Source organism: Pteropus medius, unplaced genomic scaffold, assembly GCF_902729225.1.
Source record: "Pteropus medius unplaced genomic scaffold, Ma_sr-lr_union100, whole genome shotgun sequence".
Classification (NCBI taxonomy): domain Eukaryota; kingdom Metazoa; phylum Chordata; class Mammalia; order Chiroptera; family Pteropodidae; genus Pteropus; species Pteropus medius.
In genome coordinates this window covers 46,159-65,209 of record NW_024352780.1, presented here as the reverse complement: position 1 = coordinate 65,209, position 19,051 = coordinate 46,159, and the positions used below count along the sequence as shown (strand labels likewise).

The 19,051-nt window shown below is 41.5% G+C and overlaps 2 pseudogenes; one reads left to right on the top strand and one right to left on the bottom strand.

Annotated features, from left to right (window-relative positions):
- The first annotated feature begins 8,957 nt into the window (after positions 1-8,957).
- Positions 8,958-9,076, top strand: LOC120589607 (uncharacterized; annotated as a pseudogene).
- Positions 9,077-15,071: 5,995 nt separating this feature from the next.
- Positions 15,072-15,190, bottom strand: LOC120589604 (uncharacterized; annotated as a pseudogene).
- Positions 15,191-19,051: the final 3,861 nt, after the last annotated feature.

Here is a 19,051-nt window from a genome sequence, read left to right as displayed (position 1 = left end):
ACCATTTACATTTCTACCAACAGCGCACGAGGATTCCCTTTTCTCTAAAGTGAGCATCTTTATTTCGTGGGTGTTCATCCGTGATGCCTCTGCGGGCCACCGTCAGGTTCCTCCTGGGCCTGAGCACCAGAACTCCCATTTCATCTTCCCTGAAGAGCCCTGTGGGCAGGGGGAGGGGTTTATTTTGTGCTGGCGGTGGGGGTCTCAGTGATGTCCTGGGGGATACTGGGGCCTCATTGGTGGCCTTGGGGAGACCAGCCCTGTGTCCTCCCACCTTGCACCTGGCTCCTGCGGGCTGGCGGACACCTGCTTCGTGTGCTTTTGAAGTGGGAAACACTTGAATCGGGCACTTCTGGGTCAGTTCAAGTCACCCACACAATGCCATAATCCTAGCCAAGCACGTCCCTTGCGTATGCAGGACAAAGGCATCTGAGCATTAAAGACCATAGTGTGAAGGGTTTTCACTCTTCCCCTGCTCCAACCACCAGATTGTGAACATCTAAAAATAGTTTGGCAACTCATGTTGAGCATCTTGCTGTTTTCTAGAGAGATGGTTTTATCCATGGTCGAGCGTATAAATACATATGCGCGTCTGGAACATGATGTCCAGTTGTCACCTGCTAATAATTGACATAGTAAATGCTAGCGTTTAATTAAGTGGCTACAGTGCACATAAAGCAATCTGTGTGAAGAAGAATGCAGCAGGTTTTTAATGTCCTTTCTAAAGACACTCGTGCTGCCTTTTAAAAGAAATTTATTACATTCCATAATGAACTTATACTTAGCAGGCTGGCATTTTCACCGATGGCAGTGAGATGCGTCAGAGCCCTCACCCAGTCCCCATGGAGCGGCTGCGTTAGACAGTTCCTGCTGTGTGGCAAGGGCCTCTGGCCCTGGCCCTGCGGGGCTCTGTTTACTAACAGGCCTAGATCTCCGAGTGAGGACTTTTGTCTCCTCCATAACCTTCCTGTGTTCACCTGCTTTCAAGAAGCACGTCTAGGTTTGGAGGAGATAGATGTCCCCGTGGAAACCTGGCCCGGATTAGATGTCACAGGATCCATCAGAATCCTGGGCCAGTCAAGACTTGTGCCACAATTGTCATACACTTGCGTACACCTACTCACATCTATAATCGTTGCATTCTTCTAATTTCAGTTAACGTTGTTACATAGGCATGTTCTGATGCTAATAAGTGGATTCGCAAAGGGTCCAGGGTGTTCCATTATTTATTTAGTGCCATGCTACTGAATACACAGTTTTTTAACGCTGTTGTAAATAACATTAACATTCCTAAAAAAAACACTCGAGTAGTGTTCAGGAGGAAAATATGTTAATAGATATAGAATTGCTACATCTGATTTTGTTTCTCTTTTCTAAATAGCGGGTCAGTTGTGTGGGCCATTCTCATTCTGAAAGTGCACACTCACATTCCAAGGATGGGAACGAGACTTCCCGCCTGCCTTGCAGGGAGCGTGTGATCACAAAGGTGTCCAGCCCCAGCAGACAGACACTGCGTTCCTTTCTCTGACTTGGACACAAGATCTGCAAGTCTCAGACACCTCGGGAGATCAAATGTCACCTGCATATTGGGTTGCAGCATCCCTTAGGTCAAACATTTTAGCTGATGAGTTAGGCAAAACCAGGTGCTCATGTATGCCCATGTGACCAGGTGACACCCACGTACAGCTGACCCAGACATTCAGGAAGCTCTAAGGAGCCACAGCATGTCCAGACCGTGCAGAGGGCAGGGTTTGCACACAGGTGCCCCTCAGGCACCGGCTCATGGCCACTCTTTCTCTTCTGTGCTCTGTTCTAAGTTCAGTTGCAGGACGGCTGGAGTACACACACTGGGAGGTGGGAGGGAGGCAGATGCTGTTGCAGGACAAGTGAGCTGGCTGAGGCGCCAGGAGGGAGGCTGGAGGACTGAGCAGATCCAAGAATGCAAACACCTAGCAGACAGGGCAGGTGGCGTCAGGCAAGAGCCCTGTCACTTTGGTGTTCACTGAGACGCACCCCACGGCCCTGATGGGATGAGGGACTGCCCAGGGCTCTGTATCACGTGCTTGGCAGCCAGCACTCAGCTGGTGCCCTTGTCACCCTCCGAGGAGCAAGGTCATCAGCATCCCTGAAATCTACACACTAGGCCATCCCAGTTTGCAAGTGGGAGACACTGGTGAAAAGGCTTCCAACATGGTCCTGTTTGACCTCAAGGTGTCCTCTCATCAGTGACCTTAATTTTGGAAATGAGGCCTGCTGTTGCTAATTCTGTCTCATCAAAGTTGAGATCAAATTAGGTCCTATCATATTACATTAGATGACATTAGATCAAATTAGACATTTTTTGAAAATCACAGTTGACAGGGCTGCCCCACAAGGAGATTTTCCAGAAAATGAGCCACAACTGTAGAGCAATGCAAAGCCCAATGTTAGCAGCTGAGGCTGTCCAATAAACCGTCTTCTCACAGCTCGTGTTGCATCTCTTGCTGTGGCCAAGTGGAGATCAACCCCAGGGCTACCCTCGCATCTGTGATGTACACGTGGCCTCAGCATGACCAGATGGGCTGCTGGCACGGAACCTGGAGAAGCAAATGTCTAAGTCCCCATGCGATTTCTAAGGGGTCCAGTATGCAGAGCCGAGCAATTGAGGTGTGTGGCACTGGGCAAAGAGATGCCCGTGGCGCTGAAACGACCCCCTACCCCACCTCCTCCTGCCACAGATAACTAGAAATTCCAATCCAAGCAGACCTTGTTTCATTAAGCTGCACAGATGCGTTTTTCACAAGCCAAAGGTCTGTGGAGTCCGTGTCAAGTGCATCTATTGGCACCATTTTTCCAAGAAGCTCAGGTGAGGGTTAACCTACTTTTTTTAAGCAATGAAGTATTTTTAAGATTGTATTTTTTTGATATGATGCTTTTGCACATTTACTGGACTATAGTATAGTGTAAACATAACTCATAAATGCACTGGGAAAAAAAAATTCTTGCGACTCACTTTAGTGCGATATTCACTTTACTGCGGTGGCCTGGACCCAAACACAATATCTTTGAGGTATCACAATGTGGTAACCCTTCACACACGCAAGAATGGCTCTAATAAAAAAATAAAGTAACAAACGTCAGCAACGATGTTAGACAAATGGGAACCCTTAAACGTTGCTTGTGGAAATGTCAGATGATGCAGCTCCATCTGACAATAGCTCAGCATTTCCTCAGAGAGGAAAAAAAATGCAATTATCACACGGTTCCCCTTCTAGATATAGAAATTGAAAATAGGTGTTCAAACAGAAACTTGTATACGAGTATCCATAGCAGCACTCTCACAATAGACAAAAGGTGAAACAATTCAAATGTGTGTCAGTGAATGAATGGATAATCAAAATGTGGTCAATTAAGAAACTAATATCCTGCTATATAAAAGAATAAAGTAAATGGCGCAGCCGCTGCAGAAAACGTTAAGGAGCATCCTCAAAAACTTAAACATAGAATTAACGTTTGATCCAGCAATTCACTTCAGGGTGCACGCCCAAACAATTTGAAAGCAGAGATTCACAGATATTTTTACACCATATCATAGCAACACTATTCACAACAGCCAAAAGGTGGAAGTGACCCAGTGTCCGTGGACAGAGGAATGGGTAACAAAATGTGGTGTGTACACGATTCAGCCTAAAGAACTCAGGAAATTCTGATGCAGGTTACAACATGGATGAAACTTGAAGTCATTATGTTAAACGAAATAAGACAGTCACAGGACAAATATTCTATGATTCCACTTATGTGAGGAATCTCCAAAAATCAAATTCATAGTCAGAAAAGAAAGTACAATGTTTAAGGGTTACAGTTTCTCTACATCATTGCTGACATTTGTTAATTTTAGTTGTTCTGGTTATGGCCATTCTAGTGTGTGTGGAGGGGTGTCACACTGTGGCTTTTTAGTTGGGATTTCCGCCACCACTCGTGACGTCTAAGGTCTTCTCTTGTGCTTGTTGACCATGTGTATGTCTTCTCTGGAGAAGGGCCTAGTCAAGTCCCTTGTCCATTTAAAATTGGGTTGTTTGTTTTTTTGTCGAGTTGTAAAAGTTCTTTATTCTGGATGACAGACTCTTATCAAAGATATAATGTGCAACTAATTTTTTTCCATTCTGTGGGCTGTCTTTTCACTTTCTGGATAGCTTCTTTGGATGCACATAAGGTTTTACTTTTAAGGAAATCCAAGTTATCAATTTTTTGTTGTTGTTGCTTGGAATTTAGTGTCAGATGTAAGAAATCGTTGCTAAATCCAAGGTCATGAAATATATTTCCATGTTTTCTTTGAGAGTGTATAATTTTACCTCCTCTATTTAGGCCCTTTATCTATTTTGAGTTAATTCTTATCGGCGGTGTAAAGTTATGGTCCAATTTCATTTTTCTTCATGTAGAAGGCCAGTTGTCTGGGACTGTTCGATGAAAAGACTCCTCTTTTCCCAATTTAATGTTACCTGTCTTATCAAAAATCAATTGACTGTAGATGGGTGGGGTTCTTCTGAGCTCTCAATTCGATTCCATTGATCTATCTATTTATCTCCATGCCATTATCACGACATTTTCGTTACTGTTGCTTTGTACTAAGAATTAAAATTGGAAAGTGTGTTTCCAACTTTGATTTTCTTTTAGAAGATTGTTATGGCTCTTTGGGGTCCCTTGAAATTTTATGTGAATGTTAGGATCAGCTTCTGCTTTTTTTCCCCAAAGGCCTTTGGGAGTTTTCAAACGAATCATGTTGAATGTATACTCTGCATATGTACTATTGCCAATCAAAAAATATTAAGTCTTTCCATCACCATGGGATGTCTTTATATTTATTTAGGTTTTCTTTAATTTCTTTCAGCAATGTTTTATAATTTTCAGTGTACAAGTCTTGCACTTTGATTAAATCTGCTCCAAAGCATTTTATTAATGTCGATGTTATTTAAAATGGAATTATTTTTAAAAATTCTTCTTGATATTATTCCTTGCTAGAGTATACAGATTCCTTGCTAGTAAAACAGATTTTTGCATATTGATATTTTGTTCTGTAAATTTGCCAAATTAGTTTACTGGTTCTAATATTTTTTTGCCGATTCTTTAGGAAGTTTAATACATAAAATGAAGTGACCTGTCATCTGTGATAGATAGATGTAGTTTAACTATTTCCTTACACAGATAAATGCCTTTCATTTCATTCCTAATGTTTCTGGATGGAGCTTCCAGTACAACACTGAACAACAGTGGTGAAAGGCACCATCCTGGGCCTCATTCCTGGTTTTAGGAATAAACCTTTCCTCTTAAATAATAAGCATGATGTTTGCTGTAAGTATTGCATAATATTCTCTAACATATTGAAGAAATTTCCTTTTATTACTACTTTCTTGAGTATTTATATCATGAAACAGGACAGCTATGTTTAAAGCTTTTTCTGCTTAGTTGATATGATCATGTGTTTTTTCCTTCCTACTATTATTGTGGGCTATTACATGGCTTGGTCTCAGTACGTAGAACAACCCTGGAGTTTCTGGTGTAGAGAGAGTTGCTCATGGCGCACAAACATGCTAATGTGCTGTGGGTTTCCTATTGCTGCTATTTGTTGGAGGTTTCTTATATATGTGTTTCTAAGGAATACAAGTCTGTATTCTGTTTTTGTAATGTATTTGTGTGATTTGATTGGATAGGGGTTACTGTTAGTGGTTTAGAGGGCCATGGCCAGATTCGGGGCTGGATTAGAGGTTCAGGTTATGGGTTACGGTTTGCTTATGGTTTATGTTTATGGTTTATGGCTGTATATACAGTTTATGGTTAATGGTGATAGATTATGGATTATCGCTAAGGTTTATGGTTTGGGGTATGGGTTATGGTTATGGTCTATAGTTTGTGGTTATGGTTTATGGATTATAGTTTATGATTATAGTTTAGTATTATGGTTAGGGTTTAGGTTATGGTTTGTAGTGATGGTTTTAGGTTATGGTTGTAGGGTTTTATGTTTTAGGTTTTCTAGTTAGGGTTTACAGTTTAGGTTAAGGTTTAGATTTAGGATAAACGTTGAGCTTTAGGCTTAGGGTTAAGGGTTTAGGATTTAAGTTTTAGGTTTGTGGTTGAGGGTTCAGTGATGTGGAATCTGCTGCTTTCCTGACCTGGCACCTACTCTCATGCCCAAGGCCAGCACCTCAGCTTTCCTTTGGGAACTAATCTCACCTTCTGCCAGTTCAAACAGCTCCAGAGGGCTGACACTACATCTAGTCATCCCCATGTTCCTCTGATGGCTTCAAGGATAAGAATGGTACCCAAGCCAGGCCAAAGGCATTTAAAGGCATGACTTTTCACAGAACCCAGGGGAAGGAGAAACCGTCCCTGGTAGAATGGACAGTGAGTGGGCATCAGCCTGGAATGGCTGGAGGCCCCCATACAGCTAGAGAGACTGTGCCTGTGAGGGGGGCCACCTATAGGCACTTAGGAGGACAGAGGGCTAGAGAGGGACCAGGTCACAGTGCTAGAGTGTGAGGACCTGAACTTTCCAGGCCCAAACCCACTCTTAAACTTGCCTCTTGCAAGTATTAGTTTATTTCTACCATTTAAAATAATTATTAACTTGTCTTACTTCAGTAAGTATGTTCTGTTCCTTGGAATCAGAAGTCCTCGCTGACACAGCAGAATCAGTAATCCCCGGGACTCCCTCTGCAAGGAGTCATCACTGGGTGGGGCCCGGCTGGGGGAGCTGAGGACACTGGATGGGGTCGGGTCTCAGGGGAGCTGCTGAACAGCCCTGTCCCTCTTCTTTCCTTGTCCTGGGAGAAGGAAACCCTAGAACAATGAGAGGAGAACATGCAGGGGGAAGAGGTCCCTGGATGACTAATTGATTTGTTTGTATTTTTATTAAGGTCCATTTAATTAATATGTATTTTTACCAGGAAATCACCCATTTCAATGTGATAGGTTTATCTTATTTTACTTTTAATTTATCTTTCTAGAATTTTTACAATGAATGAACATATATTGATTCATTATTATTCACTAAAGTCTGTATTTTGTTCAGGTTCCTGCATTCTGGCTCAGCCTCAGTGCTGGGTGCTCAGTGCCTTGATCTGTTAAAGCCCTCACCTACCAACCAGAGAGGTTAGTGCTGACAGCTGGGGTACACAGTGACTGAATTGGGGTATTATGATAGAGAATAAGACCAGGAGAGAAACAGGCCTGATAGAGACTTTATTCTCTAGGCTGCAGGAACCCATAGGTAGTTCTATGCATGGGAAGTGAAAGGATTAGACCCCTAATTTAGAAAGATCAAGCTGGTTCAGTGTGGAGGTTGGACTGGACGAGAGAAGGACAGGGAGCAGGAAGACCAGTGAGAAGGCTGGCCTGAGCTGAGGCAGGGACCGTGAGTGTGGAGAGGAGCAGGGGTATGAAGACCAGAGAGGGGTGTGGTTAGTGCTGTCCTGAGGAGAAAGCTGGCACAGATGCCAGTTAGCACTTAGGGGGACTTTGGCTACTTGGACACCAATAGGCGAGGTGATTCTGCAAAAAGGATACTATTTGCTAAATTCTTGATTTATTTGTCTTTGAAAGGCAGACGAAGGACTAAGAAGGGAAGAGGGAGGAAAAATGAGTACCAATCATGTCTTGGGCAGGAGCTACCGAGCACCACTTCACTGAACCCTCACAGCCCCCTGACAGGGAGCGATTATCCCCATCTTGCATACAAGGGAACTGAGTTTCCATTTCTTTGCCTGAAGTCACACAGCTAGGAGGTGGTGGGGCAAGACATTCCCCCACAAGGGGCTCAGGCACTCCCCATCAAGGAAACTGCCACCCTAGGCTCCATAGTGAGCAGCCAGGAAGCTCTTGTCAGTTGAGACCTCAAAGGAAGGGCACATGAGCAGAAGCAGGCCAGTGCTCTGGACAGAAAAAGAACAGACTTTAAAAGGCTGGAGGACAGCAGGGAGTAGAGGTGGGGAAGTCATTCTTATAGGAATCTGGTGCTGGTTATATTCCAGTGAGAGGGCGGGCCACCTTCTCCCTCCCCACCCGTTCCCATCCCTAGCTTCCCCACTACAAAAACCAGCTTGGGTAAGTACATGACAAACTGGACCATTACATTGCATGCAGATTTTTTTCAAGAATGACTAAGACTGAACCCTAAGCTGCAAGGACTATTTAGATCACTCTTTTTGTCAAGGATCCTGTGTTAGTGTAGGATCCTAGATTCAGAACTGTGTCAGAATCAGTCTTCAGTTTAAATACCTGTAAAATGAAGAAAATACATTTCCTGCCTCATTTGGCAAATGGAAGGAATACAGTAGATGAGGCATTGAAGAGCCTAAAACAGGATTTATTTCAGAGTGAGCTTAGTACCAAGAATCTGGATTCTTATGGAATGGGCAGAGCCCTTAAGTCAGGGAACACTCTTCTCTGCTGCCATCTGGTGTGCATTTTCAGAATAACACCAAAAAGAATGTCATGATGAAAAACTACTCTCTGTTGCCATCTGGTGTGTATTTGGGGAATAGTACCCAGTGCGGGGCATAAAGTTATTTGTGATCCTCTGCTGCCATCTCGCGTTAATTTTTGTAATAACATCTGAGTATACATCATCCAGTGTAGGTCATCATGAATAAGCAGTCTCTGCTGCCATGTGGTGGGAAATCTGGGAATAACAGAGTGCGGATCATGAAAAGTTATTTCGGCCGCTTTTCGTGTTCATTGTGAAAATGACAACCAGGGCATGTCGTTATGAAAAGTTATTCTCTGCTGCCATCTCGTGAGTATTTTGAAAATAACACCCAAGTGTATGTCATCATAAAGATTTTTTTTCTGCTGCCATCTGGTAGGCATTTTGGGAATGACACCCGAGTGTCAGTCATCATGAAAATTTAATTTCTGCGCCCATCTCGTGTGCATCTTGGAAAAACACCAGAGTGTATATAATAAAAAGGTTATTTTTTTTCCTTGTCTACGGCTATGTCACCCTGAACAAGCCAGATCCGTTCTGATCTCAGAAGCTAAGCACGGTTGGGCCTGGTTAGTACTTGGATGGGAGACCACCTAGGAAGACCAGGTGTTGTAGGTGTCAAATATAAAAAATAAGGAATTGTAAAGTGACAAGGTCTTTGCAATCAGTGAGGTCAACCAAAGTAGACGTCATAAAACTTTATATTTTATATAAAGTTTTTTTTTTCTCTGCTGCCATCTGGTTGGCATTTTGGGAATAATACCAAGTGCATGACATGGGAAGTTATTTCTGCTGCTATCTCATGAGCTTTTGTAAATAAACAAATGAGCCTGTATTATGATGTTTTTCTCTGCTGCCATTTTGTGTGCATCTTGTGAAAAACATGGGAGTGCATACCATAAAGTTATTTTCTGCTGCCATCTCGTGAGGATTTTGAAACTAACACCCAGGTGTATATCATAATAAAAATTTATTTTCTTCTGTCATCTGTTAGGTATTTTGAGAATAACACCTAAGTGTAGATAATCATGAATAGTCATCCTCTGCTGACATCTGGTGGGCATTTTAATAACATCGTAGTGTTTGTCATCATGAATATTCATTCGTTGCTGCCATCTGGTAATCATTTGGGGAATAACACGAAGAACATGTCAGAAAAAGTTATTTCTACTGCTATCTCATGAGCATTTTGAAAATAAAATCAAGGGCCTGTTATGAAGTTTTAATCACTGCCATTTTGTGTGTATCTTTGGAAAAAAAAAAGAGTGCATGTTATTAAGTTATTTTCTGCTGCTATCTCGTGGGCATTTTGAAAATAACACCCTAGTGCTTATCATCCAAATTTATTTTCTTCTGCCTTCTGGTGGGCATTTGAGAAAAACACTGCAGTGCATGCCATAAAATGTTAATTCCGCTACTATGAAGTGTGCATTTTGAAAATAACATCCAAGGACATGTCGTTATGAAAGGTTTTTTGTTGGCTACTATTGCGTGTGCATCGGCAGAGAAACACAGTAGTGCACTTTACGAAAAATCATATCTGCTGCCATCTCGTGGGCATTTTAATAATATCACGTGAGTGTATGTACATGTAAAGTTTTTTCCGCTGCGATATGGTGGGCATTTTAGGAATGTCACTGGAGTGTAGATCATCATAAAAATTCATTTTTTGTCTGCATCTTTGTGCATCTTGGGAATGACACAAGAGTGTAAATAATAAAAAGATATTGTCTACTGCCATCTAGTGTCATCATGAACATTCATTATCTGTGCCTCCTGGAGGACAGTTTGGAAAAACTCCACTGTACATGTCTAGAAAAGTTATTGTTGCTATCTTGTTTGCATTTAAAAAATAATGTCCCAGGGTATGTCGTTATTAGTTTTTTCTCTGCTGCCATTTCAAGTGACTCGGGAATAAAATCAGAGTGCACATCATAAAAAATTGTTCTGTACGTCCATCTCTTGGACATTTTGTAAACAACACCCAGGTTTGTGTCTTTATAAAAATTTATTTTCTGCTGTCATTTTGTGGGCATTTTGAAAATAACATGCAAGTATATTGCAATATAAAACGTTTTCTGCTGCCATCTGGTGGGTATTTGGGAACAACACAATAGTGCATGTCGTGTAAAGTTGTTTCTGCTACTTTCATTTGCATTTAAAAAATAGCACCCCAGGTTATGTCGTTAAAAATTTTTTCTCTGCTGCCATTTTGTTTAAATCTTGGGAATAACACAGGAGTGCATGTCATGAAAATTGTCCTCTGCTGCCTTCCTGTGGGCATTTTGAAAATTACATCCAGTTGTATGTCATCAAAAACTCTATTTTCTTATGCCATCTAGTGGGAAATTTTGGAATAAAACCTTAGCATAGGTCTTCATGAAAATTCTTTTTCTGTCCCAATCTTACTTATGTGCATCTTGGAAATTACACAGGAGTGTAAGTAAGAAAGTTATTCTCTGTTGCCATCTGATGTGTATTTTAGGAATAACACCCAATGTTATCATCATTAATATTTATTCTCTGCTGCCATCTGGTGGGCATTTTGTGAAGCAGACCACTGCACATATTTTAGAGAATAATTTCAGCTGCTATCTCATGTGTATTTTGAAAATGATATCGAAGAGCATGCTGTTATGAAAAATTGTTGTCTGTGGCCATTTCGTGGTCATCTTGGGAAAAACACAGAAGCGCATGTCATGAAAAATTATTTTCTGCCATATCATGCCATTTCGTGAATAACAAGCTAGTGTATGTCATCATAAAAATTTATTTCCTGCTGCCATCTTGTGGGCATTTTGGGACTATTACCCCTATGTATGCCATCATGAAAATATATTTTCTGCTCTCATCTACTGTGCATCTTGCAATAACGTCAGAATAAAAAGTTATTTTCTGCTGCCATCTGGTGGGCATTTTAGGAATAACAGCCAAGTTAAGGTCATCATGAATATTCATTGTTGCGATCTGGTCTGCATTTTGGGAGTGACACGACAGTGCATGTCATGAAAACTTATTTCTGCTGCTGTCTCATGTACATTTAAAAAATAGCACTGAAGGGCATATTGTTATGAATGTTTTATCTTCTCCCATTTTGTGTGAACATTGGGAATAATGCAGGAGTGCATTTAATGAAAAATTATTCTCTGCTGCCATCTCGTGGGCATTTTGAAAATAACACCCATGTGTATGTCATCAGAAAAATTTATTTTCTGCTGCCAACTCTTGGGCATTTTAGGAATAGCATTGGAGTGTTGGTCATCATGAAAATTCATTTTCTTCCACCTTGTAATGTGCATCTTGGGAATGACACCGGAATTCAATTAAGAAAAAGTTATTTTCTGCTGCCATCTGGTAGGCATTTTGGGAATAACACTCAAGTGTATGTCATCAGAGAAAGTATTCTGTGCGGTAGTCATGGACATCTCTCGAGTAACACTTGAATGTATGTTATCATGAAAAATTATTATTTGTTGCCATCAGTGTGTTTCCTGGGAATAACTTCTGGGTATATGTCATCATGAGAAGTTATTTTTTTGCTGACATTTTGTTTTCATCTTTGGCATAACACCTTAGTGGGGGTCACCAGGAAATACTCTTTTCTCCCTCCATCTAGTTTGCAACTTGGGAATAACACTTGAGTAGAGATGACCATATGAGCACTTTTGTGCTGCCGTCTAGTGTGCAAATTGGAAATAGTACCAGGTGGACATCACAGGACAAGGTTTTTCCATCTGCCATTTAGTATGTATCTTGGGAATAACACCCGAGTGGAGATCACCAGGAAATCTCTTCTGTCTCCAAAGGCTTCTGAGCCAATAAAGAATGTGTCAGACCCAAAGCCAGGACCCAGGTGCAGTCCTATGTGCCCTGGAAGCTGTTCCTGGAATGTGGAGTCCTCGAGGTGAAACCTGGCCAAAGTTTGGCACACCCTGAATTAAGTGACTTCTCACCTGCCTCTTACCTATGCATGCCTTATGCCTCCCTCACCTTTTTGTTCCTTCCCTTCCCGAGGCTCAGTTTTTAACTAATAGTGTGCTTAGAGAGCCACCATAAGTCACCAATTTGTTGGGAGTGGGGCATACACCAAATAAATATTTTGCATGAAAAGAAGCAGCACAGAAAGACCAGACCAATAGGAACCCAGGTCTGAGAGCAGAAATCTTGGGTATAAAAAGACCGTAGAGAAGCCTGCAGGATCCAGACTGCAGCCCCCAAAGAGAGCTTGGGATGCAGTGGGTGTTGGGATCTCAGACTCTGGCCTGGGTGGTGGGGCTGAAGGGTCCTTTGGGACTCCAATCTGAGTGTAGCATTTGCAAGAGGCACTGAACTTCATGCTTCTTGGGCAGGTTTTACATCCTTTTAATCTAATATCTGGTAAAGATATTACCAGATATTACCCGGAATCTGGGATCCTGGGTTTGCGGTCCAGTGTCAAGCCTCTTGCATCTGCATCCTGGGTACTGTACCTGGGTTTGGATTGGGCCATAGCTTTGGATCCAGGTTCTGTGGTCTGCTGCAGGGTCCAGGTCTTGTGATATGGTGTCTGTCTTTGCATGGGTGATCCACTTTGGTGTCCAGGTTCCAGGATCTGTATCTGGGGTCCCGATTCTGGCTATGGCATCTGATCTTTGTCAGCTAATGGTCATTGTCTTGAGTTAATCAACAATGTGGCGCAGTGAAGGTGGTGGATAGTTTATTGAGTATAAATAGCTGAATTGTGATACAGCACAGCTGTGAGAACAGCAAAGCTGTGGAGCAGCTCAATAGAGCTTCAGGTCAGTTATGAAGCATCATGGCTGTGGAAAAGCACGGCTGTAAGGAGGGCCCAAAGCGAGGTGACTCTGGGGCCTGTTCCCTCTAAAGCGAGAGCTCTGCTCTACAAGCTCCGATGTCGTCAGGTGCTTTGTTCTGCTCTCGCAAGACAACTTCAGCATCACTCCTGGAGACAGGCAGGTCAGTGAAAGCTTCCCCCCGAAGTGTGGTTTACATGAAGTACCCCTTTGTCAAAGTGGCTGCCAGACTCTTTTTTAAAATTGGAGCCCAGGTAGGCACCAGGAACCCTTCTTAGTAGGCAGTTTTCTTTCTCAGAGTTTACATGTCATGTGGTATATGAGGGGCACAGGGGCTCCTGAGGTTGGGGGCTAGGGTTACACCCTCATGAGATAGATGTCTCAGTTTTTGCTCCAGGCAGCTTGAAGGGTAGTTACTTCATTCAGCATATGAGTAAGAACAGACCTGGAGTGGATTTCTCCTACATCCCAGATGCAGCCAGAATTTGAAGATTAAAGAGGGTGCCCAGAAAATGAGGTAGTAGAGAGTCAGTAAGATCTCCATCCCCATTTAGCCCAATGTGTGAAGAGTAGAGCAGGTCCTTTGGGGACCAGTAAGTAGAGGCCTGGAGGTGAAATTCTGCACCGTCTTCCTCCATGTGAGAGGAGCAAAGTGGGTGCCTGGTGTGGATGTAAAAAACTTTTAAACCTGTAGAGAACATATATGAGAGTTTATTTGAGTAAAACTGACGACGTCTGCTACGGATCAAGATCTCAGATGCTATAGGGAATCAATTTTCCCACTCTTTTAAGGCATTTGTGATTATGGAAAGCAGATAGGAAAGATTACATGTATGTGGTGAAGAGCGAGGCAGGATGGATACAGAATAGGAAGATTGTGTGCCCTCCAAGGGTGAATAATACCTTCAAGGGGTTTTACTGTTGTTATTTGAAAGCTGTGTTTATGTAGTTGCAGAACACCAATGGACAGGAGTTCCTTAAACGTTTTACTGAAGAAGCAGTAGATCTGGGGTTGTGACTTTATAGTTATTTCTGCTGCTATCTCGTGTGCATTTGAAAATTAACACCCCAGGGTGTGTCATTTAATTTTCTTCTCTGCTGCCAGATTGTGTGAATCTTGGGAATAACACAGCAGTGTAGCTCATGAAAAGTTGTTCTCCGCTGCCATCTCATGGACATTTTTAAAATAACACCCAGGTGCATATCATCTAAAAATTTACTTTCTGCTGCCATCTGCTTGTCATTTGTGAATAGCACTGGAGTGTAGGACATTATGAAAAACAATTTTCTTCCCGCATCTTGTGTACATCTAGGGAATTTGACCAGTGTATTAAAAAACTCATTCTCTGCTGCTATCCAGTGGGCAAGTTGGGAATAACAACGAGTGTCGTGAAAAGTTACTCCTGCTTTTATGTATACTCTGAAAATAAACTCAAGGGCATGACATTATGAAGAATTGTTTTCTGCTGCCATTTAGTGTGCATTTTGGGAAAGAAACAGGATTGCATGTCACGAAAAATTATTTTGTGCTGCCTTCTCGTGGGCATTTTTGAAAATAACACTCAAGTATATGTCATCATAAAAATTTATTTTCTGCTGCCATCCTGCGGAATTTTTTGGAATAACACCCAAGTGTATGCCAACCTGAAAATTATATTTTTCTCTCATCTATTCTGCATCTTGGAATAATAACAGAGTGTAAGTAATTAAACATATTTCTCTGCTGCCATGTGTTGGGTATTATTGGGACTAACGCCACACCGTAAGTAATCAGAAGTTTTTTCTGCGGCTATCAATGGTCTTTTTTTTTTTTTTTTTTATGTCCACAGCACCCAGTCTTCCTAGTTGGTCTCCCATCCAAGTACTAACCAGGCCCAAACCTGATTAGCTTCCGAGATCAGATGAGATCAGGCATGTGCAGGGTGGCATGGCCATAGACCAATCGACGGACTTTTAAGTAATAACTCCCTAGTGTTTGTCATTATGAATATTCATTCCTTGTAGCCAAGTTGTGGGCATTTTGAGAATAACACCAGATTGCATAACATGAAACTTATTTCTTGTGGTATCGCTTGTGTATTTAAAAAATAACACCCAATGGCATGTTGTTATGTAAGTTTTCTCTGCTCTTATTTCATGTAAACCTTGGGTACAAAGCAGTGCAAGTCATAAAAATTGTTTTCTGCTGCCATCTCGTGGGTATTTAAATATTATACCAGGTGTATGTCATCATAAAACAATTTTCTGTTGCCGTCTGGTGGGCATTTTGAGATATAACCTTAGTGCAGGTCATCATGAAAATTTATTTTCTGCCTGAATCTGGTGTTCATCCTGGAAATGATTCAAGAATACAAAAGTTATTCTCTGGTGCCATCTGGTGGGTATTTTAGGAATAAACTCTAGTGTTGTCATCATGAATATTCATTCTCGGATGCCTCTGGTGGGCGATTTCGGACAGCTGCCATCAGGTATGCATTTTGGGAAGGCCACAGCACATTATGAAGAATAATTTTAGGTGCTATCTTATACATTTTGCAAATAATACCTAAGGGCATGTCGTTATGAAAAGTTGCTGTCCGCTGTCATTTTGGTGCATCTTGGGAAAAATACAAAAATGCATGTCATGAAAAATTGTTCTCTGGTGCCATCTCGTGGGAATTTCAAAAATAACAAGCAAGTGTATGCCATTATAAAAACTTATTATCTGCTGCCGTTCTGTGGGCAATTTGGAAACAACACCCCAGTGTATGCCATCATGAAAATACATTTTCGTCTCTCATCTACTGTGGATCTTGAAATAACACCAGCGTGTAAGTAATTAAATATTATTCTCTGCTGCCCTCTGGTGGACATTTTAGGAATAACACTGTATTGTTTGTCATCATGAATGTTCATCCTCTGCTGCCATGCAGTGGGCATTTTGGGAATAACATTCAAGTGTATGGCATCATGAAATTTTATTTTCTGCCCTCATCTACTGTGAATCTTGTAAATAACATCAGAGTGTAAGTAAAAAAAGTTATTTTGTGCTGCCATCTTTTGTGTGTTTAGGGAATAAAACCAAGTGTATGCTTAAAAATTTATTTCCTGCTGCCATTTTGTGGGCATTTCAGGAATAATGTCTTAAATATTTGTTCCCTTCTGCCATCTGGTCTGTATTTTGTGAGTAGCACCACAGTGCACGCCTTGAAAACTTATTTCTACTGCTATCTCATGTGCATTTAAAAAATACCACTAAGGGTCTTTCATTATGAAAAGTTTTCTTTGCCACCATTTCTTGAACGTTTTGGGAATAGCACAGGTTGCAAGTCATGAAAGTTATACTCTGCTGCCATCTCGTGGGCACTTTGAAAATAATACCTTAGTTAATGTCGTCATAATTTTTTTCTTGTGGCTATCTGGTGGGCATTTTGGGAATAACATCACAACGCATGCCATAAAATGTTATTTCTGCAACTATCTTACACGCATTCTGAAAATAACACCCTAGGGAATGTTATGAAAACTTTTGTCTGCTGCTATTTCATGTGCATCTTGGGAAACACAGGAAAGTTAGTCATGAAAAATATTCTCTGCTGACATTTGATGGGTATTTTGAAGATAACACATCAGTGCATATCAAAATTTCTTAATGCTGCCATCTGATGGGCATTTTGAAGATAACACCCAAATGTATCTCATCATAAAATTTACCTGGTGTAAATTTTTGGGAATAAAATCTGAGTGTAGTTGAGATACAAATTTGTTTTCTGCACCCATCTTGTGTGCATCTCTACAATTATACCAGATTGTAAGAAAAAGTCATTCTCTGCTGCCATCTGGTAAGCATGTTAAGAATAATACCAGGGTTTTGTCATCATGAATATTCATTCTCTGCTGCCATTTGGTGAGCATTTTGGGAATAACATCAGAGCATAAGTAATAAAAAAATTTACTCTCCTGTTATCTGGTGTTAGGAAATAACAGTAGATGGTAAGTAATCAAAAGTTATTTTTTGCTGTCTTCTGTTGGGCACTTAAGGATTAAACTGCCATTGTTTGTCATGAATATTTATCCTTTGCTGCCATCCTGTGGGAATTTTGGGAATAACACCACAGGGCATAGCATGAAAACACAGTTCTGCGTAATTTTGTGTGCACTTATAAAATAACACCCAAGGGCATACTGTTTTGAAATTTTTCTCTGCTCTCATTTTGTATGAATTCTGGGGATAACACAGGAATGCAGGTCACGAAAATGTTCTTTTGCTGTCTCATGTGCATTTAAAAATAACACCCAAGAGCCCCTTTTCTTGATATTTTTCTTTGCTCCCACTTTGTGTGAAACTTGGGAATAACACAGGAATGCATGTCATGAAAGTTATCATTGTAGGCATTTTGAAAGTTTCATCTAGTTGTCTGTCATCAAAAAACTTGTTTTCTCATACCATCTAGTGGGTATTTTGGGGATAAAAGCTTAGTGTAGGTTAGCATGAAAATTCATCTTCTGCCTCAGTCTTGCATACAATCTTGGGGGGAATTATACAACAGTGTAAGTAAAAAAGTTATTCTCTGCTGCCATCTGGTGGGCATTTTGCGAAGATCACAGCACATGTCATAAAGAATAACTTCAGCTGCTATCTGGTGTGGCTTTTGAAAAGGATACCCAAGGGCATGTCGTTGTGAAAAGTTACAGTCCGTGGCCATTTCATGTGCATCTTGGGGAAAATCAGGGAAGTGCATGTAACGAAAAACTATCTTCTGCTACCACCTCAGGCCATATAGAAAATTACAAACTAGTGTATGTCATCATAAAAAGTAATTTTATGCTGCCATCCTGTGGGCATTTTTTGGAATAACACCCCAGTGTGTGCCATCATGATAATATATTTTCTGCTCTCATCTACTTTGCATCTCGGAATAACTTCAGCGTGGATGTAATAAAAACAGCTAGTATCTACTGCCATCTGGTGGGCATTTTAGGAAGAACACCCGACTGTAGGTCACCGTCAACATTCATTCTCTGCTGCGATCTGGACGGTATTTTGGGAGTAACAGCACAGTGCATGTCATGAAAACTTATTTCTACTACTGTCTCGTGTGCATATAAAAAATAACTGAAAGGCATGTTGTTTAGAATTTTTTGTCTTCCAATTTGTGTGAATATTGGGAATAACGCTGGACTGCATTTCATGAAAAATTATTCTCTGCTGCCATCTCGTGGACATTTTAAAAATAGCACCCTGGTGTATGTCATTAGAAAAATTTATTTTCTGCCGCCATCTTGTGGGCATTTTAAAAATAACATTGGAGCGTCGGGCATCATGAAAATTCATTTTCTGCCACCATGTAGTGTGCATCTTGGGTGTAACATTAGAGTACAATTAAGAAAAAGGCATTTTCTGCCATCTGGTGGACGTTTTTGGAATAACATCCAGGTGTACATCCTCAGAAAAAGTTATTCTGTGCTTTCATCCTGGGCATCCTTGAGTAACACATGAATGTATGTTATCATGAAAAGTTATTATTTGTTGCCAACCAGTGTGTACCCAGGGAATAACTGATGAGTGCGTGTCATCGTGAAGTTATTTTTTTGCTGGCCAGTCCCAGGATGCGAGAACGCCCACTCAGACCTTCGGCACAGCAGCGAACCGGCCAAGACCCATGGTGCCTTAGCGCGGCTGGCGCATGTGAGCTTCCGCCTTGCCGGAGGAACCCCCGCAACGCCCCCCGCCCCCAGTAGCTGTGATGCAGGCGCTGGCGGCTCCGGAGCCCTGGAGGCCAGGCTTGACGTCTTGGGGCGGTAGGCAACACCCTCTCGC